Source organism: Canis lupus, chromosome 10 (assembly GCF_011100685.1).
Source record: "Canis lupus familiaris isolate Mischka breed German Shepherd chromosome 10, alternate assembly UU_Cfam_GSD_1.0, whole genome shotgun sequence".
Taxonomy (NCBI): domain Eukaryota; kingdom Metazoa; phylum Chordata; class Mammalia; order Carnivora; family Canidae; genus Canis; species Canis lupus.
The window spans coordinates 36,398,511-36,426,089 of NC_049231.1; the positions used below are offsets into that span (position 1 = coordinate 36,398,511).

At 37.6% G+C, this 27,579-nt stretch overlaps 2 pseudogenes; one reads left to right on the forward strand and one right to left on the reverse strand.

The window, feature by feature from the left end:
- Window positions 1-12,731: 12,731 nt before the first annotated feature.
- On the reverse strand, window positions 12,732-13,592 carry LOC106559425 (annotated as a pseudogene).
- A 6,755-nt stretch (window positions 13,593-20,347) lies between these two features.
- LOC100688773 lies at window positions 20,348-21,385 on the forward strand (annotated as a pseudogene).
- The last annotated feature ends 6,194 nt before the right edge of the window (window positions 21,386-27,579 follow it).

Here is a 27,579-nt window from a genome sequence, read left to right on the forward strand (position 1 = left end):
CATGTATGTTTTACCTCAATTTACAAAATAAAAAGGCAGATGATATGCAATAATAATTAACTCTATGAAATATTTTAAGTAAGGAAATAAAGCAAGGGAGACAAGTTGGTTTAGTATGCTATCATAACACACACTTACCCACTTGTATATGTACAAATATCTGGAATGTTAAGATATACAAGAAACATAACAGGAATTGGATCTGTAGAAGGACCAGGGGATTAGGATTGAGGAGGGAACACACACACAATCTATATTTCCTTAATGGAGTATTACATATTCATCAAAAATTTGTTGTAAGACTGTATCAATACAAGAAAATATGTAATATGATTAATTGTATGGAATAACTTAGACATTTTATATATGGTGTGTGATTTATAAGTAGGTTAAAATGCTTAGAAATTGTGTTTTGCTTGAGTAACAGTTTATGTGAAGTTTTTCTACATTTGTTTTTCAGAAAATTATGTGTATTGATTTTTGGAGAAAAACATGAAAAAAATGTAAAGGCTTCATTTGTCTTGATTTCTCATCTGTCAACTTTCACCTCCCACTTCTTTTTGAACAAGCTCTTATTTGTTGCATGTATACGATTCAATAATTCATCTTTTACTTCATCTTAAAAAGGGGATCACAATCGCTTGTTTAATTGTTATGCTTGTATTACATAAGGCAGATTTCTTTATGCAGTAGTTTGCTTCCAACATGCTATAGTTTGTGATCAATTAATCTTGCCATTATTTCAGGATAGTTATCTAAAACCTGTGCCTTCTTCTTGGATTCTGATTGGTGGTTTTAAAGTAGTAATTCATTTTTGTCATAGTTACTGTTCTGTGGAATGTACTGTCTGGGGAAGACTACTCTCATAGCTGACCAGTGTCTGTCACAAAGACATGGAAAAAATATTATCTGTAGGTCTTGAATGCTAAATTAAATTTCTTATTGCTCATGTTTCTACAGTTTCCCAGGATGAAAACACAGATGTTCCCATGACTGTTGCATTCATTTCTGTTCTGTCATTACTCAGCTTTCAAAATGAAATTTGGTATTTGTAAGTTCATATGTTATATATAGGTATATATACACACATACACAAATCACATTTTTGCAAGCATTTTGAAGGTTGTGTTCACAATAAACATTTAATACAGTTTTTCTTTTTTTCCACCTTCATTAACTTCCAACAGATAACCATATAATAAGATGGCAAGGAAAAGGGCATTTATTTGTCCCAAAATTATGGATTATCAACCACTATACTGCTTTCTATGTCTATGAATTTGGTCATTCTAGGTACATATAAGTAGAATCATACGATTGTCTTTCTTTCTGTCCTTCCATCCTTCCTACTTTCTTTCTTTCTTTCTTTCTTTCTTTCTTTCTTTCTTTCTTTCTTTCTTTCTTTCTTTCTTTCTTTCTTTCTTTCTTTCTTTCTTTCTTTCTTCTTTCATGTAAGTTCTATCCCCAACATGGGGCCTGAACTCATGAACATGGGCCCAAGATCAAGAGTTACATGCTTGGGGCACCTGGGTGCCTCAATAGTTGAGCAATTGCCTTTGGCTCAGGTGGTGATCCCAGGGTCCCAGGATTGAGTCCCACATTAGGTTCCCTGGGAGCCTGCTTCTCCCTCTGCCTCTGTCTGTGTGCCTCTCATGAACAAATAAATAAAATCTTTACAAAAAAGAGTTGCATGCTCTACCCACAATGCCAGTGCCCCCAGCATCTGTCCTTTAGTGACTGGCTTATTTCATTTAGCATAATAATATCCTAAAGGTCCATCCATGTTGTAGAATGTGTTAGAACTTATTTCCTTGTTAAGGCTGAATAATATTCTACTGTATACCATATCTCAGTTTTAGAGCTGGAATTTATATACTGTGATACCAAAGTTACATATATATGTGGGGCTCATTATATTCTGGGCTCATTATCCTAGTCTGTTAGTTAATTCATCTATCTTTGCAACCCCTCTTAATTAGTTTTATATAATTGTTGATATTTGTTAGGGTAAGTCCCTGGTTCTTGATTTTCTTCTTCAGAAGTGCCCTCGCTATTGCCTTTTCCTGTCCTATGTGCATTTTGCAATCATTTTATGAGGTGCCATAGAAATCCTATTACATTTTGGTTGTAATTGCTTTGATTCTATAGATTAATTTGGAAAGAACTGACATCTTGTGATGCTGAATTTCTCTACTCATGAATCTGTTCTTTCTATTTACTTAAGTCTTTAAAATATATTTTAGTGAGTTTTGTGACTTTCTTTCTAGGGATGTTGCATTTATTACATTTATTCCTAGTACTTGGTATTCTCTGATTTACAATAGTATCTTCCAGTTGTTTGCTGATAGTACAATGAAAGTACAATTGACTTTTAAAAATATATGAATCTTATGATCAGACAGCTTGCCAGGTGCTTCTATTTTTTTCTAATATTGAGCCATAGCTTTTTGTGTGTTTAATGTTAACCGTCATATCAGCTGTAAATAGTAAATTTTATTTTTTCTTTTCTAGATCTTATTCTTGTATTTTCTTCCTCTTACTTTCTTGTACTATCTAGGGCTTTCAATGCCACATGAAATAAAGTGAGCATCATTTCTGATTTTAAAATGAATGATTCTAATAGTGCCCAGTTAGGATGATGTTTGTGCCTCATTTTTCATACACATTCTTTCTCTGTATAAGAATTTTTTCTCCTATCTTTAATTTACTAAGACTTTATATTAATATATGTTGAATTTGGTCAAACGACTGTTTTCTTTTTTATCTGTTAATGTAATAACTTATACTTCTGGATTTTCTAATATTAAACTATTTTGCATACCTAGTATAAACCAATTTGTGGTGTATTATCTTCTTTTATATATAGTTGAAATCAATTTATTAATTGAATGTTGTTTCAGAATTTTTAGAACTACAGCTGACTCTTGAAAATGCAAGGGTTGGGGCACTGACCTCCCACACAGGTGAAAATCTGAAAATAACTTTTGACTCCCTCTAAATTTAACTCCTAACAGCCTATTGTTGAACAGAAGCCTTACCAATAACATAGTCAATTAATATATATGTTGTATATGTATCCTATGCTGTATTTTTAGAATAAAGTAGGCTAAAGAAAAGAAAATGTCATTAAGAAAATTGTAAGGAAGAGAAAACACTTACAGTACTTTAGTGAATTTGTTTAAAAATGCACATAAAAGTGGACCTGCACAGTTCAAACTTGTGTTGTTCAAGGATCAACTGTACAAACAACCATCATAACTTTATTATGTGGTTTTTAGGCTTTTAGACTGAAAACATGATATTGTATATTGTACGTATGTTAAGAACCCTCATGGTGGTGACTTATGATTGTTTCTTACCCATTGATTTCAATTCTGTTAACATACAATAGTTGACTTTTCTTGTTCAGAGTTGACATGAGCTATATATCTTAAGATCTGAATAAGAGACCTGCGTACAATTAAGTGTTTAATGAAGCTGCTTCAAATTTCAATCAATACATTTTAATGCTATTTGTATATTATATTTCATTCTTTAAGAAGATTCTGTAACAGAGATGCACACACATATACAAACACACACATGCACACACACATAGACAGACATGCACATGACTAGGTGAACTAAGTTTAGTCCACACTTGGGTTAGACTGCTGTGGGGAAAGGATTATGTGTTTTCCTCCTACTTTTTGCTACATGGTAACATGCAGAGGACAAGTGATTATTGTCCTCATGCTCCATTGCTTTCATTTCATTTTTTATTATCACAACCCTTTCATTTTCTATATCACAACATTCCCCTGACTTAACTAGTGTGGATTTTATTGGTTTCATTATTGAAGAGTTTATTTTGCTTAGTAAAGACATAGTCTTTCAAGCTGTACTTAAGGATTCAGAAAGAATGGTGAATACAAAGCTATCATATTTTTAGTGTATTTCAAGGGAATTTCTTCACCACCACCCTGCCCCAAGTTTGGCATTTCCCATTTGTTTTGCTTTTTTGGTTTTTAGAGTTTTTGCCTTTTAAGTTTAAATGTTTTTCTTTACATAGACATTTACAATTTTTATTTGATAAAATCTTTCAGTCTTTTCTTTTATGAATCTCTTACTCTTTTGCTCTTATGAGTAGAAAGTTATTTTCTGTCCATTGTGTAAATTGTAGTTAACACCCAAATGATATATTTTTAAATTTTTTATTGCAGTATAATTACTAGTGTTTTGTTAGTTTAGGTGGAGAACATAATGACTCAACAATTCTACACATTACTCAGTGCTCAACATGATAAGTGTAGTCACCATCTGTCACCAAACCATATTATTACAATCTTATTGACTATTCCCTATATTGTCCTTTTCATCTCTGTGACTTATTTAATTTTTTTAGAAGAAACTATTTTTTAAAATATTTTATTTACTTATTCATAGAGACACACACACAGAGAGGCAGAGACACAGGCAGAGGGAGAAGCAGGCTCCATGCAGGGAGCCCGACGTGGGACTCATCCCAGATCTCCAATATCACGCCCTGGGCGGAAGGCGGCGCTAAACCGCTGAGCCACCGGGGCTGCCCGTGTTATCTATTTATCTCACATCTGCTTTATCCATTCGCCTATTGATGGCTACCTGGGTTGCTTTTGTATCTTGGCTTTGTACATAATGCTGCAATAAACATAAGGGTGCATACATCTCTTTGAATTAGGTTTTTTATTTCCTTTGAGTACATACTCAGTAGTGGAACTACTACATCATATGGTGGTTCTATTTTTAAGGGACCTCCATACTGTTTTCCACGGTGGCTGCGCCAATTTTCCTTCCCACCAACAGTACAAGAGGGTTCCTTTTTCTCCGCATCCTTGCCAACACTTGATCTTTTAAATAAAATTCTATATTTAGTGTTAAAAAATTGCTACCCCAACAAAATTTCCCATTGCTAATTATTTAACCTCAGCCTATCGTCATGAACTTCTTGAAGAAATGACCTCCCTGCATTCTTTCAAACATGGGATTTCTGCTAAATACTACCTAGTGGAAGTTTGATATTAGGGAAAATATTATCTTTGTTTTGCCTTGTTTAATAAGAACCAGTGGAGATTTTTATTTTTCAAATGATGATGTTGTTGCCCCAAAGTTTAAGTATGAAAGGATGAAAATCTAAGTCAATATTTACAAAGATACCACATGTTTCTAGTTTAATTTTTTTTTTCTTTTTAGCTACTCCCTAACGGTAAAGCACTAGCGATTTGTTTTTGCAGATTCCTTGTAGCCTGGAAGCCTGTAGCGAGACTTTGTTTTTTCATATTTGCTCTGTACTGCTTCACATCCCTAAGCTTGATCTTTAAACAGTGGGAAAGTTCAGTACTATTATGAAGAAGCTTTCCAAAGTCAAGTATGAATTTTTTATTTCTAAGATTTTGTTAATGAGGACATCTTACTGTGATGATGTAGGCCTTCCTAAATTCTGTACTGGTTCAACTTTGTTTATTAAGTTACAATTTCCAATAAACGTAGAAAAGTGAGATTCATCAATTATTACTGCATACCTATAATACATACTCAGTGACAGATGAGAATCAGAGTGGATATAACTAAGGATATCTTGGTTCTTTAATTCATTGCTGCTAAATGAATTTTAGGTAACACAGAGTATATAAAACTAAGAATGATTTAAGGTGGTAGTCAGAGTGAATTACTGCACACTGATACTCTGTGATGCCACAGGTGAAAATGAAAAAGATACTAAAATTATATCTGCAGATGTACTGAAACGAATTTTGGGAATGAGAATGAAGCAGACAGAAGAGATTTAAAATGATGTTGGTAACTGGTTTTATATTAGGAAACAATTATGGGCTTGTTATGGCACTAATTTGGATTTCATTGTAAGAACCAAGGGCTTTCTTTTATATTTCCTCTTCTTTCCCCTGAGCAAACATGGGTATAATCAGTTTTTAAATTATAAATAAAGGACATAGATCTTAAGCTTTATTTTCCTGATCCTGGTATAGTCTAGTGTTTCTTTGGAGGCAGATTAAACACTTGTTTCATCTCATGTTATAACAGTAAAATTTTGGTTTTAGTTCAGCTCCTCTGCCCCCGCCCCTCCTTTCCCCTCACCTGTGATTTGCATGGTCATGAACTTAGGTATGTTATCAGGCCTCAGTATATTTGAATAGTAAGTATAATACATCTTAAAATTATCTGTAGTTGTGTGATAGAAGGTCCATATTATCTGCTTGGTGCCTAGCACACAATTCCTCACCATAGTAAGTTATTGTCAAACTCTAACCTCAACTCAGCAGATTTTAGACTGGTATCAATTAAACTTATCAATTCATCGTCTTCCTTTGCTTGCAGATTGACTGTACCATGATTGTCTTAATTTATAGTCTGTAAATTCTCAGGAAGAGCTGTTTTAGTTTACCTGTGCTGCCATGAAGCTGCAGTAACGTTATTTAGGTTTAACTGGGTCTTGGGTTTTAATTCATGGGTTTTTTAATGCAGTCCCAACATGCAACTGTACCCTATTCCTGCTGTGTGTTATAGCTTATGTTCATTTTAGCCAGAGATAAGAGCTGAAACAAAGCCCCTGCAGGAGAGTTGGGAACAGCTGATGTGCAAGCAGGTCTTCAAGTAAAGTTTTAAAACCACAGAGATGTGAGTCCTTTTGTATTAAGTGGGTGGTTACGTAGGTTATTTGATAATCTCTTTCAAGAGGTAAACATACGGAGACAGGGAAATAAATATGTTTCAGATGTTATTCTAACTGATAGATAATGATATTACTAACTAACATATCAGATAAAGGGCTAGTATCCAAGATCTATAAAGAACTTATTAAACTCAAGAGCAAAGAAACAATCCAATCATGAAATGGGCAGAAGACATGAACAGAAATTTCACCAAAGAAGACATACACATGGCCAACAAGCACGTGAGAAAATGCTCTGCATCATTTGTCATCAGGGAGATACAAACCAAAACCACAATGAGATACCATCTCACACCAGTGAGAATGGTGAAGATTAACAAGACAGGAAACAACAAATGTTGGAGAGGATGTGGAGAAAGGGGAACGCTCTTGCACTGTTCGTGGGAATGTGAACTGGTGCAGCCACTCTGGAAAACTGTGTGGAGGTTCCTCAAAGGGTTAAAAATAGAGCTACCCTATGACCCAGCAATTGCACTACTGGGGATTTACCCCAAAGATACAGATGCAGCAAAACACTGGGACGCCTGTACCCCAGTTTTTATAGCAGCAATGTCCACAATAGCCAAACTGTGGGAGGAGCCTCAATGTCCATCAACAGATAAATGGATAAAGAAGATGTGGTTTATATATACAATGGAATATTACTCACCCATTAGAAAGGACGAATACCCACCTTTTGCTTCGACGTGGGTGGAACTAGAGGGTATTGTGCTGAATTAAATACGCCAATTGGAGCAGGACAGTCATTATATGGTTTCACTCATACAGGGAATGTAAGAAATAGTGAAAGGGATTATAGAGGAAAGAAGGGGAACTGAGTGGGGAAAAATTAGAAAGGGTGACAAAACATGAGAGACTCCTAACTCTGGGAAACGAACAAGGGGTAGTGAAAGGGGAGGTGGGCAGAGGGATGGGGTGACTGGATGACGGGCACTGAGGAGGGCACTTGATGGGATGAACACTGGGTGTTATACTAGATGTTGGCAAATCGAACTTCAATAAAAACATATATATATATAAATGAAATTACTGACTGGTTATTAGGAGAATGGTTGAAAAAGTATAGACATTTGGGCTCTTTCTATAGTTTGGCTATTGTTAATAATGCTGCTATAAATATTGGGGTGCATGTACTCCTTTGAATCAATATTTTTGTATCCTTTGGGTAAATATCTAGAAGTGCACTTGCTGGTTGATAGGGTATTTCTATTTTTCACTTTCTGAGGAACTTGCATCCTGTTTTTCAGAATGGTTGTTCCAGTTTGCATTCCCACCAACAGTGTAAGAAGGTTCCCCTTTCTTTGCATCCTCTCCAACATTTGTTGTTTCCTGTGTCATTAATTTTAGCCATTCTGACAGGTGTGAGGTGGTGTCTCATCGTGGTTTTGGTTTTATTTCCTTGATGATGAGTGATGTTAAGCATCTTTCCATGTGTCTATTAGCCACATAGATGTCTTCTTCAGAAAAGTGTCTATTCATGTCTTCTGCCCATTTCTTAACTGGATTATTTGTTTCTGAGGTATTGAGTTTGATAAGTTCTTTATCAATCTTGGATACTAACCCTTTATCAGATACATCATTTGCAAATATCTTCTTCCATTCCATAGGTACCTTTTAGTTTTGTTGATTGTTTCCTTTGCGGAAGCTTTTTATCTTGATGAAATCCCAATAGTTCATTTTTTGCTGTTGTTTTCCTTACCTCTAGAGATGTGTCTAGTAAGAAGTTGCTGTGACCGAGGTCAAGCTGATTTTCTCCTCTAGAATTTTGATGGTTTCCTGTCTCACATTTAGGTCTTTTATCCATTTTGAATTTACTTTTATGTATGGTGTAAGAACGTGGTCCAGTGTCATTCTTCTGCATGTAGCTGTCCAGTTTCCCCCGCACCATTTATTGAAAAGACTGTCATTTTTCCATTGAGTATTCATTCCTGCTTTGTCGAAGATGAGGTGACCATAGAGTTGAGGGCCATTTCTGGGTTCTCTATTCTGTTCCATTGATCTATGTCTCTGTTTTTGTGCTAGTACCATACAGTCTTGATGATCACAGCTTTGTAATACACCTTGAAATCCAGAATTGTGATGCCTCCAGCCTTGATTTCTTTTTCAAGAGTGCTTTGGCTGGTCAGGGTCTTTTGTTGTTCCAAACAAGTTTTAGGATTATTTAGGATTGTTTGATGTGAAAAATGCTGGTGGTATATTGATAGAGATTGCATTGAATGTGTAGATTGCTTTGGGTAGTACAGACATTTTAAGAATGTTTGTTCTTCTAATCCATGAGCATGGAATGTGTTCCCATTTCTTGTGTCCTCTTCAACTTCTTTCTCCAGCGTTCTATAATTTTCAGAGTGCATTTTTAAGGAACTTTTAAATTAGATCTGTAAAAGCTATGGAATGTTGGAGTGTTTTAGCTCAACTAAGGTAGTTCTTAGTAATGTACAAGATGGAATTTCCAGAATTGATACTGGAGTTAGTTTTTGTAAAAGCGTTTTAAAATTATGAGATTATTTGGAATAAAATTGGTGCTTATGTGGGAACAGGGTTAGAGGATGTTGTCATTCCTTCTTTTCTTTTCTTTTTTTGAATCCCCTCTACACCCATTCTTCCTAATATATTAGAAATTTCTCCTTTTAGAGAATTTTTAACTACCACCTTCATAGCCTTTCTATATATCCTAGATTCACAAACACTGATGATTTAATTTTGCTGCTCATGAAGTACTTTAGAGAATTTTTATTTTTTCTATTTTACGTTTTCAAAAATAATTTAATTGTTACCAATGTGTATAAGTATCACATTAAAATTTTTTTCAGCTGAAAAAATAAACAAAAATTTGCTAGCCCCAACACTCTCGCTATAGCAAAGATGAGTGAAGTAGCCACAGGCCTGTGTGAGGTGAAAGTGGTGGGACTTAGAACAGAATAAAGAAAAGGAATATTGTCCTAAGCACAGAATTTCATAATTATGCTCTGTCCGTATATAATCTCATTTCCAGAAACTGGGAGAAATTTTCATGAAACTTTTGGTCTCTTCAAAAGAATATAAGAAAATATGCTATTTGTGAAGCAGAATCAAGTCCAGGTGTTTTATAGGATAATTGTTTTAACATTTCAAGGAAGAAATATATAAAGCCATGTAAACTGTTCCAGAATGTAGAAAAAGTATCCTAATTCATTTTATACAGTTAGTGTGAACCCAGTACCAAAACTTGTCAAAGAAGGTAGGAAAGGGACGCCTGGGTGGCCCAGCGGTTGAGTGCCTGCCTTTGGCCCCGGGCGTGTTTCCGGAGTCCCGGAATCGAGTCCCACATCGGGCTCCCTTCATGGAGCCTGCTTCTCTCTCTGCCTGTGTCTCTGCTTCTCTCTCTCTCTGTGTCTCTCATGAATGAATAATAATAAAAAAAAAAAAGGTAGGAAAGAATTAAATAGATTGAAAAATCTTAAAGAATTATGAACAAAGCAATACCACATGTATATCACTGGAACATTAATCCATGACCAAGTAGGCTAGCATTCATTCTAGAAATACAAGTTTGGCTTTCTAATAAGAAAAATATATTTTATTCTATTTGTAAAGGAGGAAAGCCATACAGTCATTTACTAAATACCTAAAAATGTTATAATTCAATTTATATCCCTGGTAAAACTTACTATGGTATGCTTAAAGGAATATGAAATCAATAACAAATTAACTATGAAGCACTATATACATGCTTCAGGTGAGAAATAAAATTAAGGAATCCACTGAGGAAGCATAACTTTGGGAAAGGAGAAAAAAATATAACCACTTGCAGATGATGTGATTAATTTGAAAATTAGCATTCTTATAAAATTTCAGCAAGATACTCAATTGAAAATAAACATTAAAAATAAAGCATTTACATATCCCAGCAATAGCTAATTAGAGATTGTTTTATTTACAGTAATAATAAACTTGATAGTTTCTATAAAAAATTAATAAACCTTTCTAAAATAGGTTGCCTATGGTAACCCCCAAGCCATTCTCTGTGTCTATGAGCTTGATTTGTTTTGTTTTGTTTTTAATTCCACATATAACTGAGATCATACAGTATTTGTCTTCCACTGTCTGACTTATTTCACTTAGCATCATGCCCTCAGTTTCTGTCCACGTTGTCACAAAATACAAGATCTCATTCTTTTCAATGGCTGAATAATATTTCATTGTGTATATGTATCACAGTTTATTATTTATTTATTTATTTATTTATTTATTTAAAGATTTTATTTATTTATTCATGAGAGACACAGATAGAGAGGCAGAGACATAGGCAGAGGGAGAAGCAGGCTCCCTGAGGGGAGCCCAATGCAGGACTCCATCCCAGGACCTTGGGATCACAACCTGAGCCGAAGGCTGACGCTCAGCCGCTGAGCCACCCAGGCATCCCTATCACAGTTTTTTAAATCTATTCATCCTTTAAAAGGGATTTAGGTTGGTTCCATATCTTGGCTATTTTATTTAATGCTGCAATTAACATGAGGGTGCACATATCATTGGATTAGTGTTTTCATTTTCTTCAGCTAAATACTCAGAAGTGAAATTGCTGGATCATATGGGAATTCTACTTTTAATTTTTAGAGAAACCTTCAGGCTGTTTTCCACAGGGGCTGCACCAATTTGCATTCCTACCAACAGTGCACAAAGGCTCCCATTCTCTCTAACACTTGTTTCTTGTCTCTTTGGTAATAGCATTCTAACTGGTGTGAGGTGATATCTCGTAGTTTTGATTTGCATTTCCCTGTTGATTAGTGATGTTGTACATCTTTTCCTGTACCTGTTGGCCATTTGAATGTCTTCTTTGGAAAAATGTCTATTTAGATCTTTTGCCCATTTGAAAATTGTGTTGCTTGCTTATTTGCTATCAAGTAGTATAAGGTACTATGTATTTTGAATATTAGCCTTTTATCAGATACATGATTTGCAACCTCATTAATAGGTTGCCTTTTCACTCTGTTGATGGGTTCCCTTGCTGTGAAGAAGCCTTTGAATTTGATATAGTCCCAACTGTTTAGTTTTGCTTTTGTGATCTTTGCTTTTGGTGTCAGATTTTAAAAATCATCACCAAGACTGATGTCAAGGAGTTCATTGACTTATTTCTGGGAATCTAATGTGTTCCCCCGATCTATGAACATGGAATGCCTTTCCACTTATTTATATCTTCTTCAATTTCTTTCATCAATGTCTTATAGCTTTAAGTGTACAGGTCTTTCACTTCTTTGGTTAAATCTATTCCTAGGTATTTTGTTCTTTATAATGTAATTCTAACTAGGATTTTTTCCATAATTTCTCATTCTGATAGTTTGCTATTAGTGAATAAAAACAAAATAAGTTTTTGTATATTGATTTTATATCCTGCAATTTCACTGAATTTGTACATTAGTTTTTTGGTGGAGTCTTTAGGGTTTTCTATATATAGTATTATGTCATTTGCAAATAGTGACAGTTTTACTTCTTTCTTTCCAATTTGGATGTGTTTTGTTTCTATTTATCGCGTAATTGCTGTGGCTAGGACTTTCAGTACTGTTGAATAAAAATGGTAAGAGCAGGCATCCTTGTCTTATCCTGATCTTAGAGAAAAGGCTCTTGGCTTTTCACCATTGAGGATGATGTCAGTTAAGGGCTTGTCATATACGGTCTTTGTCATGTTGAGGTAAATTCCCTGTATACCTATTTTGTTTAGAGTTTTTATCATAAATCAGTGTTAAATTTTGTCAAATGCCTTTGCTGCATATATTAAGATTAGCATATGATTTATTTATTTATTTTATTTTTTATTTTTTTCAAACTGTATCCAACTTTATTAAAGATACTTTTCATAAACAATCATGGTATTTCAGGCAGGACATGGGCGGACGATCGTTAACAGTATACAACAACTTTCAAACTCCCTTCTTCAATGGACTACCAAAAACAGAAAGCCATTATAAAACCCAATGAAGTCTTCATGTGATGCTCTGAACAGGGAAAGTTTAGAGGGATGGTTGACAGCTCACATTTAGCATGTTTAACAACTTTTCACAAGTCGACCCTGACTTTCAGGAAATGAAATGAAAATGGCAGAATTATCAATCTGAAGATCCACAAGCTAAAAAAAAGGAACTCTTTTGAGGGACGCCATCTCAGTGGTGAAACTGTAAAGTCCAGATTGCCTGACATACTGGGAACCACTTCTTGGGGTCAGGTTCCAACAGGTCTCTGGGTTTAAGGGAGTCAAGTCTATGTTGAAGGCAGAGAGGGAGAAGAGGACATAAAAAAATGATTTTTAGTTTTTCCACATCACCAAGGTGGCTCACGTGTGTCAACATCAAGGAATCCCTCCTCCTGGGAGCCAAGAGGAAGTTTCTCAAAACTAGAAGGGAAAGGTGTTTTTCCCCATGTTATCAATCTAGCTTCGGAGATATTCTATTAGTGACCTATGCCCTTCCCCCAAAACAAAAATGAAGTGTTCTTTGTGATAACAACATAGCTTTAAAAAAATAGTAAAACAAAATTCTGCTTTTTTATAAAACTTGATTAAAAAATAGTATTTCAAACTGTACAGTCACCAGAAGTACAGTTATCAAAAATGCACACGCTTCACTTGGCATCTCCAGCACCTTCAGCTTTCTGTGCCTGGTCTGTTTTGGTATCTCTTCATTTTCTTCAGGGTTATTTCCATCCTTGCCAGCATCAGCTTTCCCCTTTTTCCCTTTGGGTGCCTTCTCTCCCTTCTTTGCAGGGGCCTTTTGAGACTTGGGCACTGGCTTTGGAGGAGCAGATTTAGCAGATAACCTTGCAGATCTTCTCTGTGGCTCATCCTTCACCTTGGCTTTATCTCCTTTAGCATCCCCTTCAGCCTTTCTCTTGGGCATGGTGGCGAAGGTGGCGGGACGTAAGCGCTGGATGCCGGGATCCGCTTTGGCCGGTCAGGGGTTCGTTCTTGCCTCTTCTTCTTCACACTGCTCAGCATATTATTTTTTATTTTATTTTATTTTATTTTATTTTATTTTATTTTATTATTTTTTGATTTTTAAAAAAAGATTTTAAGTAGTCTTTACACCTGGAGTGACTGGGTGGTTCCATTGGTTAAATGTTAGATTCTTGGTTTTGGCTCACATCATGATCCAGATGTGGTCATAGGATCAAGTCCCACATCAGGCTCTGTGCCTGGTGTGGAGTCTGCCTCAGATTCTCTCCCTCTTCCTCCTGCTCTCTCTCTCCCAAATAAATAAATATGATATAAAAAAGTAATTTCTACATCCAATAAGGGTCTGGAACTCATAGCATGACATCAAGTAGGGATGATATGGGGAGAACTGTTGGCAAGATATTGATGGGATGGGATGAACATGACTTTGGAGTTCAGTGAAAGAGAGGAAAAATGTCAAATGACTTCCAGGCTTCTGACTAGTCCAAACAGTGGATGGTGTAGGCATAACGTGAAATAGAACAGATGAGATATGGAAGGGAGGTAGCAAGCAGATGACACATTCAGCATCATACATGCCACATTTGCAGGAGCTTTTGGGGAATCCAATATGCAGTAAGATAGATGAATGTAAATGTAAAAAATTTGAAAATTTATGAGTCAAAGATCTAATATATGGGGGACCTGGCTGACTCAGTCAATAAAGCATGCAACTCTTGATCTCAGGGTTGTGAGTTCAAGCCCTATATTGGGTGTATTGCTTAGTTTTAAAAAAATGAAAGTTTACTTATGTTTTTAAAAAAAATCTAATAATATAATTAGGGAGGGAGATAAATGAGACAATCATATAAATGAGAGATAAATAATATGACTAGGAGAGAGATAAATGAGATAAATAATTCACAGAGCAAATATTTAAGGGTCTGAAATATTTGGAGAAGCCAGAAAAGTCGTGGGGGAGCAAAAGCAAATGAAATAGGTTAGGTGGGGTTATCAGGGCTGCCTTCCTGAAGCCCAGAATCCAGTTTAAAAGTCGAACAGGCATAATCTTAAAAACTCTGAAATTATATGATTCCACTTACAGGAGGTCCCCAGAGTAGGTCAGATTCATAGAGACGGGAAGTAGAATGGTGGTTGCCAGGGGCTGTGGGGCGGGAGGGGGGATGTATGGGGCAGCTTCGATTCGCACGATGAAAAAATTCTGGAAGTGGATGGTGGTGATGGTTGCACCACAACGTGAATATACCTAATCCCACTGGCCTGTACTCCTAATAGGATGGTAAATTTCATTTTATATGTATTACCTCAACTAGGAAAAATTAAGCAGATAGAAAGACAGTGGCATAATCTGGATATGAACAGCCAAAGGAAAGGGCATGAAGTTAAAATGAGCTGGGTTGAGTCCCAAATGTTAGAGAATGCTAGATTTTCTTTTCTTTTTTCTTTTTTTTTAAAGATTTTGTGTATTCACAAGAAACACAGAGAGAGGCAGAGACATAGGCAGAGGGAGAAGCAGGCTCCATGCAGGGAGCCTGATGTGAGACTTGATCCCAGGACCCCAGGATCATGCCCTGAGCCAAAAGTAGACACTCAACCACTGAGCCACCCAAGCATCCCAAGAAGTGCTAGATTTTATATATAAAAAAAAAAGTACAGATATAAGTGTATAATGTATATATGGGTGATTTAAAATAAAACCTCAAAGGCAATATTTTTTTTTCAAAGGCAATATTTATGAAAGTATTTATATGTATGTGGTTTGACAGAAGGAACTCTAGGAGAGAAGGTAGGAATCTGTTTTAGTAATTCAGCAAGTGATGTTGACGGGAATGGAGAAAGAGAATGTCGAGAACATCCTAGGGGTGTCTACCCAACTCTTGCTGGTTTGTTTATTTTTAAAAGTAGTTTACTTTAAACTCTTCACCCCTAAATACTTCAGAATGAACCTTTTTAAAGAAGAAAATTACTTTATCACATAATCACAATACAATTCTCACGTCCCATAAAAGCTCAACCACTGAGCCACCGGATGTCTCCCCAGAAATGCCTTTTTGTGCTGGTTTGTTTAAATTAGGATCTAACAAGGAGCATGCATTGCATTTCATTGTTTTGTTTCTAGACGTTTTTAAAACCAAGTGCAGGGATGCGTGGGTAGTTTAGCGGTTGAGTGTCTGCCTTTGGCTCAGGGCGTGATCCCGGGGTCTGGGATCAAGTCCCACATTGGGCTTCCCACAGGGAGCCTGCTTCTCCCTCTGCCTCTGTCTCTGCCTCTCTCTGTGTCTCTCATGAATAAATAAATAAATCTTAAAAAAAGAAAAGTACAGTACTTGCCAGTTGTCTAAGGCCAATTTTCTTAATTTCTGTGTTTATCTGATTATTTCCTGATGGCTGATTATTTCTTTAACTGTTCTCACTTTTATTTCCAGTAAACTGGATTTTTAATCTAAAGGTTTGAATGTACTTATATCAAACAGTTTTGACAAGGATTCTTCACTTTAATACTATTTTTTCAGACACCACTATTAGAGGTGCTTAGATCACAGTACAAATGTAACCCTTCACTGGAAGGTTATATTCATCTTTTTGCAACCAGGATATATCTCTTTTCTCTTTAAAGATTTATTATTTGCTTATTTTGAAAGATTTTATTTATTCATTTATTTGAGACAGAGAGACAGTGTGAGCTGGGGGAGGAGCAGAGGTAGAGGGACAAGCTGACTCCACCTGAGGGTAGAACCTGATGCAGGGCTTCTTCATCCCACCACCCTGAGACCAGGACCTGAGCCAAAATCAAGAGTCAGTTGCTTGGGCACATGGATGGCTCAGCAGTTGAGCATCTGCCTACGGCTCAGGTCCTGATCCTAGGGTCCTGGGATTGAGTCCCAGTCCCACATTGGGCTCCCTGTAGGGAGCCTGTTTCTCCTTCTGCCTGTGTGTCTCCCTCTCTCTGTGTGTGTCTCTCATGAATAAATAAATAAAAACTAAAAAAAAAAAAAAAAAAAAAGAGTCAGATGTTCAACCGGCTGAACCACTCAGGCACCTCAAAGATTTATTTATTTATTTTAGAGCGAGAGAGCATGAGGGAGAGGGGCAGATAGGGAGAAAGAATTTCAAGCCGACTCCACACCAAAGGTGGAGCAGGGCCGCATCTCACAACCCTGAGATCATGACCCTACCCCAGCCAAAACCAAAAGTCCATGCTTAACTGACTATGCCACCCAGGCACCCCTGCAACCAGGACATATTCTAAAAGATTTATCAGCTCTGACCTCAGATTTCACTAGCCTTTCCCTCAGTATCCGATTTCAGGATTCAGTTCATGATCCTTGGCACTCTTATTTTGTGAAATGTCTCTCAGGTTGGGTTGCGTGTTTTCTCATGGTTAGTGTCCATGGATTTTGTGGAAGGATATCACAGAGGTGCAGTGCCTTCCCCAGAGCATCCTATGGGGGTACCCAGCAGCGATAGGTGCCATGACTGGTAATACCAGCCTTGGCTCCCTGGCTATGGTGGTTTCTCCAATGTAAAGTCACAATTATTCCTTGCAGCCAACAAATATTCATGAGGGAGACACTTTCAGTCATGCAATATCCTGTTCCTTAAACTTTAGTCCACTAATGTTCATATTCATCTTTGATTTTGCCTGCTGCAATTACTAGTTTTGGTATTCTAGCAGTGATTCTTATCTCCCCCACTCCTAACAAATGTGTTAATTGGAATTCTTATGTATGGAAGAGTCATCCCTTCTCCTCCATTTTGAAGTTCACGCATGGAACTCATGGGTATCTATTTTATTCTGTGGATTACAATCTAATACTATTGTTGTTTATTTAGTTGCTGAAATTGTTCCAGATTTGGCCACTGGGAGCTCTGCCAGGTTGGCCCCTGAGTCCCTTTGATATGCCCCCATCCTTTTGTGTTTTTTAGCACTTCCTTACTTGTTGGCCAGTTTTAAATTTTGTTTTGTAAAATGCAATGAATTTATGCCCTGCATTTATTTCAAGGTTTATGGATTTTTAGCTATTCTAAGGGCTAACAGAACTTTCACACATGTTATACTCTTTAAGAGAAGGAGAGATTTTAATTTAGTTTGTAATTCATGAATGATATTACGAAAAGGTCTGTGATTCTCTAAAGACTCATTTGTCTTTCCTAGGTTTTAGGGGGAAAGCAAGCTAATTATCTGATTATATATTTGATGCTAAGATGGGAATGACCCTGGCCTAATCTTCTTCAATTCACTTTTTAAAAGAGGAGCTTAATAGCCCCCAAGTAATATGTAATTGGAGATGGAGAATGAATATTTTTGAAGAGAGAAGGTGTATTTCTTTTGCTTGCTGGCTTTTAGGGATTGAAGTTCAAGGAAACCCCTTACTTGGCACTTTATTTCTGAAGGCATTTGGAGTTAATTTTAGGACTTAACAGAATGTCTCTTTATTTTTTTTTTAATTTTTAAAGGATTTTTTATTATTCATTCATGAGAGATACAGAGAGAGGCAGGGACACAGGCAGAGGGAGAAGCAGACATCCTGTGGGGAGCCCAGTGTGAGACTAGATTCCAGGACCCCCGGATCACGACCTGAGCTGAAGGCAGCCGCTCAACTACTGAGCCACCCAGGTGTCCCAGAATGTCTTTTTAGAACTTCACTGTGTAATAGAAATGTAATATAAGCCACAGATATATGATCATTACAAGTAATTTAAAAATGTTCTAGTAGCCACATTATAGAAAGTAAATAAAAATAGGTGAAATTAATTTTAAGAATGTATTTTACCAACAATACATTTTACTTATGCCAATATCTTCACAATTTTGAAATTTCAGCGTGTGATCATTATAAAAAATTTAATGAAATATGTTATTGTATTTTTTCACATGTCTTTGAAATCTGGGATGTATTCTATATGTACAGCATATCTGAAATTGAAATAGCCACATTTGCACATTTCAATCTTTCAAAAATCCACATATGACTAGGGACTACTGTATTAGAGCAGTTTTAGAACAAAAGAGATCCTTTAAAATATTTCAGTCATTATCTATAAGGCAGTTTGAAAGCTCATCTGAATGATTTCCCCTTTTCCAGGAAAGGAAGCAGAAATAGTACAGTCATGAAATTCAATTAGTTGCATATTTTATGGGTCCCAGGAGAAATAGGCAAGGCCAGAGAGAATGATCTCAGTCAGAAACTCAGAACGAATCATGTGAATTAAATACTGGACAATGTCCAATACTCAACATGAGTTTGTAGTTTATAATAAGATCATGTTATACCACCATATACAGAGATGTTCTAATTATGCTCAGTGCAGGGAAGTATATTGATACATTGTTCTATAGACTATCTCAGATCCAAACTTTATGAAAAATTATATTTGATCCTTTGGGAATTGAAACTGCACTGAAATAAATACAAACTGTGTTAAATTCCTCAAAGTGGGTCTAAATCCTGGCTTCTACTTTGGTTATAAGAGAAGTAGCGGGGCACCTGGGTAGCTCAGTTGGTTAAGCCTCCAACTTTTGATTTCATCTCTGGCCATGATCTTTGGGTCATGAGACTGAGGCCCACACAGCTCTGCACTGGACATGAAGCCTGCTTAAGATTCTCTCTCTCCCTCTCCCTCTGCCTCTCCCAATCCCACTCATGCACATGTGCATTCTCTCTTTCTACCTCTTAAAAGAGAGAGAGAGAGAGAAAGAAAAGAAAGAAGAAAGAAGAAAGAAAAGAAAGAAGAAAGAAAGAAAGAAAGAAAGAAAGAAAGAAAGAAAGAAGAAAGAAAGAAAGAAAGAAGAAAGAAAGAAGAAAGAAAGAAGAAAGAAAGAAAGAAAGGAAAGAAAGAAAGAAAGAAAGAAAGAAAGAAAGAAAGAAAGAAAGAAAGAAAGAAAGAAAGAAAGAAAGAAAGAAAGAAAGAAAGAAAGAAAAAAGTCCCGCTTTTGTGTACAAACAAGACACTGAAACTCAGTGGTAACTAACAAGCAGTGCTCTTACAAACAGGTAATTCTTTCTGGAATCCCATGTACCACTGAATATCAGTATGGCCATAAAGTTGGCTTATTCATTGTTTTCCATGTTTATACGTTTTCTAAGCAATTGAAAGGAATCCCTTTCATTGAAAGACAGCCTATGGTGGGACGTGTAATTGTCCTCAATCTTTATTCCACTAGACTTCTATCACCACCCAACTGTGCAAAGAGTAACATCACACCTACACTCATACAAAACAACTGGAATAATACATCACTGAGTGCTACAGATATACACTGAATAATAAATATTTTGACGTCAAGCAGCCCAGCCTTCATGAACAGATCCCTTCTCTGGGGGAAGTTAATGAAAGTAAAGACTGAAGGAGAAATGGAAGGGCTTCTCAAGGGAGCATGACCTGGAAATCCACTGAGAAAAACAGCCAAGAAGGGATTGCCAGTTCTCAAAAGAGGGCCCCAAAGGAAAGCATACTCTGTTTAGTCAGCAACACGCTGTTGAGAAATAATGCATAAGATTTAGAAAAGTTGACCAAAACACAAACAAAAGCTCTCCAGGCACATGGAGAGGAGTGGAGAGAACCAGGAGAAAGATGGCGGCACCCACAGAGGCAGCTGAGTCACAGGCCTGGGCATCCTTGGCCCGCAGTGTGTCTGCCGTGTTAGGACCAGTGGGATCTGCAGAACCACCTTTGCACAGGTGATGTACAAGGCGCGGGAGTAGTAGAGGCTTACTGGACACCTGCATAGCCAAGGCTCTCTGCCTTACATGGTTAATCTGGACCCCGCTGTACAGGAAGTACCCTTTCCTGCCACTATCGACATTCATGACACCGTGAAGTATAAAGAAGTCATGAAACAATATGGACTTGTGCCCAGTGGTGGTATAGGGACCTTAATCAATCTCTTTGCTACCAGATTTGATCAGGTGATGAAATTTATTGAGAAGGCCCAGAATATGTTTAAATATGTCTTGATTGACCTACCTGGACAGATTGAGGTGTTCACATGGTCAGCTTCTGGGACAATCATCACCGAGTCCCTGGCATCCTCATTTCCAAAAGTTGTTATACATCAAGAAGTACCAACCCAGTGACCTTCATGTCCAATATACTCTATGCTTGCAGCATCTTGTACAAAACCAAGCTGCCTTTCATTGTGGTTATGAATAAAAGTGACAGCATTGATCACAGCTTTGCAGTGGAATGGATGCAAGATTTTGAGGCTTTCTAAGATGTCTTGAATCAAGAGACTCCATATGTCAGTAACCTGACTTGTTCAATGGGCCTGGTGTTGGATGAGTTTTACAGCTCACTTAGGGAGGTGAGTGCTTTCTGGGCACAGAGTTAGATGAACCCTTCGTGCAAGTCACCAGTGCTGCAGAAGAGTATGAAAGGGCATATCGTCCTGATTATGAACGTCTAGAGAAGTCACTGGCCAGTGCACAGAGCCAGGAGCAGAAAGAACAACTGGAACACCTTCGAAAAGATATGGGCTCAGTAGCCTTGGACACATACTGGACAATGTCCAATACTCAACATGAGTTTGTAGTTTATAACAAACTTAAAGAGAGGCCACAGACAGCTTCTCTCCTGCTCTCAACCCTTCTGACTTGATCCTGACTTGGGGAACTTTGGATGAAGAGGATGACAAAGCCGACAATGATACTGATGATACTGATCACAGAGTTACAGAGGAAAGCTCTGAAGAGCCATCATTCCAGAATTTGATGCAAGAATCAATGGCAGAGTACTGGAAGAGAAACAAGTAGTTTCTAGAAGTCCAAAATTTTGGAACTCTGAAGGAACTATCCTAACCTCTGATTAGGGGCTACTGTAAAGGAAAATTTTGTTCAAAGTAGCAGTTTCTCTTATAGGAAAATTTGACCCAGATGCAGCCAGGGAAAGACCACCGGACCTGACGGGTATATGCCATTGCCCCTTGGCCTTTCCCTTGGATTTATGCAAGGAAGGATATTCTGACTATTCTTGGATCCTGGACAGCCCTTCAAGCCTAAAACTCAAGTTGTATCATTTGAACTCAAGTACTTTTGCTGCTGATAGATGGAAAAGAGAGAACTTACTATTCACCTCCAATTTCTATGAGGCTGGATCTGTCCTCTACTTTCCCATCTTGCCCTTGACCCTGTGCCATGAGTTCCCTCGCCATTTAGCAGAAAGGGAAAGAGGAAGCATGAGCTTGCCCAGGGTGGCAGTAGAGTCTCTTTGGCAACCAATCAATGTTGGGTGCAAGTGGTGCCTCACACAGGGTAGCTCATTGTAGGACAACAGGTTCATTGAAGAGAGTCAGCAAAACATATGATAAATGAATACAAGTCCTGCTTTGGATGGTGACTTGGATAGAGAGTTTTTAATTTAAAAAAATACACAAACCAAAAACCAAAGACCTACTTTTTTCTAAGTTACTAAAAAGGATTCAAGGAACGCCACTAACAGAAATTACGATATTCTGGATAAACTACATATTAAATTGTTTTCATTAATTAGGAAAGCAGTAACAAGAATGATCCAGATGTTATTATATTAGCTTTAAAAATATTGATTTTATACTTAAAATGTAGTATACCTCTCAGAAAAGAATTGTAGCTCCAATTATTTGACTAGGTGATGTTGGTGTTAATATTCTTGGTAGTTAACAACAAAAATATATTCTTGGCAGTGACAATAAGAAGAGTGTGATGAAACTAGTTTGTAACTACACATTTGATGTAGAAAAAAAAATCTGTTTATCGTGTGTGTCCTATGTACCAGACACTGTGCTGGGTCAGGTTTTTACCTGTATCATTTGATTTAATAATATGAGGTTACTATTTTCACTTGAAAACCAGAAATCAGTCAGTTGCATGTAACAGAAATTATACAAATAAGGGTTTCTTTCTCTCATGTAACAAGAAATCTGAGATAAATCAGGGATAGTTTATTAATAAGAATTAAGCAGGATGCCTGGGTGGCTCAGTGGTTGAGCATCTGCCTTCGGCTTGGGACATGATCCCGGAGTTCCGGGATCATGTCCCACATCGGGCTGCCTGCAAGGAGCCTGCTTCTCCCTCTGCCTATGTCCCTGCCTTCTCTCTGTGTCTCTCATGAATAAATAAATAAAATCTTTAAAAAAAAAGAATTAGGGGATCCCTGGGTGGCTCAGCGGTTTGGCGCCTGCCTTTGGCCCAGGGGGCGGTCCTGGAGTCCTGGGATCGGGTCCCACGTCGGGCTCCTGGCATGGAGCCTGCTTCTCCCTCTGCCTGTGTCTCTGCCTCTCTCTCTCTCTGTGTCTATCATGAATAAATAAATAAATAAATATTAAAAAAAAAAAGAATTAACCTATTTTCTTCTGTTTTCAAATCTACCATTCGTAGCAAAACTGTTGCCTCATGGTAACAATATGGCTGCCACAGCTCTATGCAACACATGTACTTTCTAGTCAGGAAGAAGGAGGAAAGTGGTCCAAGAAGGTTCTCATTTCTTTTTCTTAAAATTCATAAACCTTCTCAGGTAGTGGCCAGCAGACTTCCTTATCTTATTCTTCATTGACCAGACATGAGTTACTTGGTCACGCCTAGCTATAAGGAAGGTTGGCAAGGTATCTGGCTTTCAAACATCTAGAACAGGAGGAACAGGGGAGAAGAAAGTGGAATGGCTGATGGGTTAGCCAAGTTATGATGTTCCTATGCCATTTAATGGATGTGGACACTGAGGCACAGCAGGGATAATTAACATACCTAAAGTCATATAGTAAGTAAGTAGCATATGAACACATGAAACCTAGGCACTTTGCTTCCAAACCCTGTGCTCCTCTTTACCTCATTGCCTTCTCAGAGTGAAGTTAACTGCAGAAATCATGAGGCTTTTTTTGCATAGAACAATGTGTTGCTTACAGAATTTACTACCGTGAAATATAAAGTTAGTAATATATCATTTTCCTAAACATATTTTTAACTAATGTAGTTATAGCCAACCAATGAAATTAGGTAATGTTAGTCAAAAAATGTGTATTAAATGGGCGAATTAAGAATTTATTTCTGATATAGAATGCTATGAAATAATCCTACAACACAATATAAATGGAAAGGCAGGCTGGGAGAGAGAAAAATCAAGCTAGAGCAATGATGAGTGGCTTACTTTTGGTTTATCCAGACTTACTCCATGAAATATAGGATCTGGAAGTATTTGGGTGTCTTGACTAGAGTTGAAAAGTTCACAAGAGTTATTTCTATATATAGTAATTATGAAGGTTAATTGTATCTTATCTTGACTGAGACACAGGTGCCTGTATATCTGGTTAAACATTATTCTGGGTGTGTCTGTGGAGGTGTTTCTGGAGGAGAGTAACACTTGAATTGGAGGAGGGAGTGAAGCAGATGGCTCTCGTGTAGATGGGCCCCATTCATTCCGTGGGAGGCCTGAGTAGAACAAAGGGTAGGGTAAGGAGGAACTCACTTTTTTTGTCTTTGAGCTGAGGCATTGGTCTTCTCCATTTGGGCTGAAACTTACACCACTGGCTCTATGATTCTCTGGTTTGCAGAAAAAATCCACAAAAATAAATTTATTTACTGTTGCAAAGTGAGTCTTATTAATCCATTAATTATTGTTTTCTATTGATATTTTTTTATCCAAGATCAATAGATTTAGTAAACACAACAAAAAATAGACAATAATTATAGATCCTAAAAGTATAACTTTAACATATGTACTGTGTTGAAATGTGTACTAGTCAGCTCTGGGCTGCCATAACAAAACACCACAGCCCAAGTGGCTTAGAGAACAAAAATCTATTTACTTACAGTTCTGGAGACCAAAAGTCCAAGCTCAAGGTTTGGGCTGATTTGGTTTCTGGCGAGGGCATTCTTCCTGGCAGCCACTTTTTCACTATATCCTCACCTGGTCTTTCCTTATTGCCTGCACATAGGAGAGCAAACTCTAGTCTCTTCCTTTTCTTATAAGGACACCTAATCCAAGAGGACTAGGGTTCCACTTTTATGACCCCATTTAACAATTCTTGTTTACAGGCTTCATTGCTCACAATCACACTGTAGGCGAAGGCTTCCAGATATGAATTTGGGGGGCATGATTCAGTCCATAACTACAGGTGTTAGAGTGGTATCTCTGGTATTTTTGGGTTTTTGTTCATTACGTAAATGTATCATTTACTTGTTTTATTTGAAAAGGATTGTAAAAGAAAAACACAAATCCTTTGCTCTACTTTTCTGACCCTAGGCTCTGTCTCCAAAGGCAACAACTTTCAACTCTTTTCATAGCAGCAATTTTTTTTCTTTTTTCTTGACTATTTTATTTACAAAAAGAGAAAAAGAGAGAGAAGGAGAGAGGGAGAACATGCAGAGTTGAGGGACAGAGGGAGAGGGAGAGAGAGAGAATCTCAAGCATACTCTAGGCTGAGCACAGAGCCTGATGTGGGGCTCCACCTCACAACCTTGAGATCATGACCCAAGCCAAAATCAAGAGTCAGAAGCTTAACTCACTGAGCCACCCAGGCATCTGCAGCAATTTTCTTAATAGCTAAAAATTCGAAACACCAAAATGTCTACCAGCTGAAGTATGCATAAAATACACCATTCAGAATAGCCTGGGTGGCTCAGTGCTTTAGCACCGCCTTCAGCCCAGGGCATGATCCTGGGGACCAGGGATCGAGTGCCATGTCAGGCTCCCTGCATGGAGCCTGTTTCTCCCTCTGCCTGTGTCTCTGCCTCTCTCTGTCTCTGTGTCTTTCAGGAATAAACAAATAAAATCTTAAAAAACGCATTCATACAAGGGATTATTATTTTTTCTTTTTTTAATCTTTTTTTAAAATATTTTTTATTGGTGTTCAATTTACCAACATACAGAATAACCCCCAGTGCCCGTCACCCATTCACTCCCACCCCCCGCCCTCCTCCCCTTCTACCACCCCTAGTTCGTTTCCCAGAATTAGCAGTCTTTACGTTCTGTCTCCCTTTCTGATATTTCCCACACATTTCTTCTCCCTTCCCTTATATTCCCATTCACTATTATTTATATTCCCCAAATGAATGAGAACATATGTTTGTCCTTCTCCGACTAACTTACTTCACTCAGCATAATACCCTCCAGTTCCATCCACGTTGAAGCAAATGGTGGGTATTTGTCATTTCTAAAAGCTGAGTAATATTCCATTGTATACATAAACCACATCTTCTTTACCCACTCATCTTTCGATGGACACTGAGGCTCCTTCCACAGTTTGGCTATTGTGGCCATTGCTGCTATAAATATCGGGGTGCAAGTGTCCTGGCGTTTCATTGCATCTGTATCTTTGGGGTAAATCCCCAGCAGTGCAATTGCTGGGTCGTAGGGCAGGTCTATTTTTAACTCTTTGAGGAACCTCCACACAGTTTTCCAGAGTGGCTGCACCAGTTCACATTCCCACCAACAGTGTAAGAGGGTTCCCCTTTCTCCACATCCTCTCCAACATTTGTGGTTTCCTGCCTTGTTAATTTTCCCCATTCTCACTGGTGTGAGGTGGGATCTCATTGTGGTTTTGATTTGTATTTCCCTGATGGCAAGTGATGCAGAACATTTTCACATATGCATGTTGGCCATGTCTATGTCTTCCTCTGTGAGATTTCTCTTCATGTCTTTTGCCCATTTCATGATTGGATTGTTTGTTTCTTTGCTGTTGAGTTGAATAAGTTCTTTATAGATCTTGGAAACTAGCCCTTTATCTGATAGTCATTTGCAAATATCTTCTCCCATTCTGTAGGTTGTCTTTGAGTTTTGTTGACTGTATCCTTTGCTGTGCAAAAGCTTCTTATCTTGGGGATCCCTGGGTGGCGCAGCGGTTTAGCGCCTGACTTTGGCGCAGGGCGCGATCCTGGAGACCCGGGATCAAATCCCACATCGGGCTCCCGGTGCATGGAGCCTGCTTCTCCCTCTGCCTGTGTCTCTGCCTCTCTCTCTCTCTCTATCTCTCTCTCTCTGATGACTATCATAAATAAATAAATTTAAAAAAAAAAAAAAGCTTCTTATCTTGATGAAGTCTCAGTAGTTCATTTTTGCTTTTGTTTCTTTTGCCTTCGTGGATGTATCTTGCAAGAAGTTACTGTGGCTGAGTTCAAAAACGGTGTTGCTTGTGTTCTCCTCTAGGATTTTGATGGAATCTTGTCTCACATTTAGATCTTTCATCCATTTTGAGTTTATCTTTGTGTATGGTGAAAGAGAGTGGTCTAGTTTCATTCTTCTGCATGTGGATGTCCAATGTTCCCAGCACCATTTATTGAAGAGACTGTCTTTCTTCCAATGGATAGTCTTTCCTCCTTTATCGAATATTAGTTGACCATAAAGTTCAGGGTCCACTTCTGGATTCTCTATTCTGTACCATTGATCTATGTGTCTTGTTTTTGTGCCAGTACCACACTGTCTTGATGACCACAGCTTTGTAGTAGAACTTGAAATCTGGCATTGTGATGCCCCCAGATATGTTTTTCTTTATTAAAATTCCCCTGGCTATTCGGGGTCTTTTCTGATTCCACACAAATCTTAAAATAATTTGTTCTAACTCTCTGAAGAAAGTCCATGGTATTTTGATAGGGATTGCATTAAACGTGTAAATTGCCCTGGGTAACATTGACATTTTCACAATATTAATTCTGCCAATCCATGAGCATGGAATATTTTTCCATCTCTTTGTGTCTTCCTCAATTTCTTTCAGAAGTGTTCTATAGTTTTTAGGGTATAGATCCTTTACATCTTTGGTTAGGTTTATTCCTAGGTATCTTATGCTTTTGGGTGCAATTGTAAATGGGATTGACTCCTTAATTTCTCTTTCTTCAGTCTCATTGTTAGTGTATAGAAATGCCACTGATTTCTGGGCATTGATTTTGTATCCTGCCACGCTACCGAATTGCTGTATGAGTTCTAGCAATCTTGGGGTGGAGACTTTTGGGTTTTCTAGGTAGAGTATCATGTCATCAGCGAA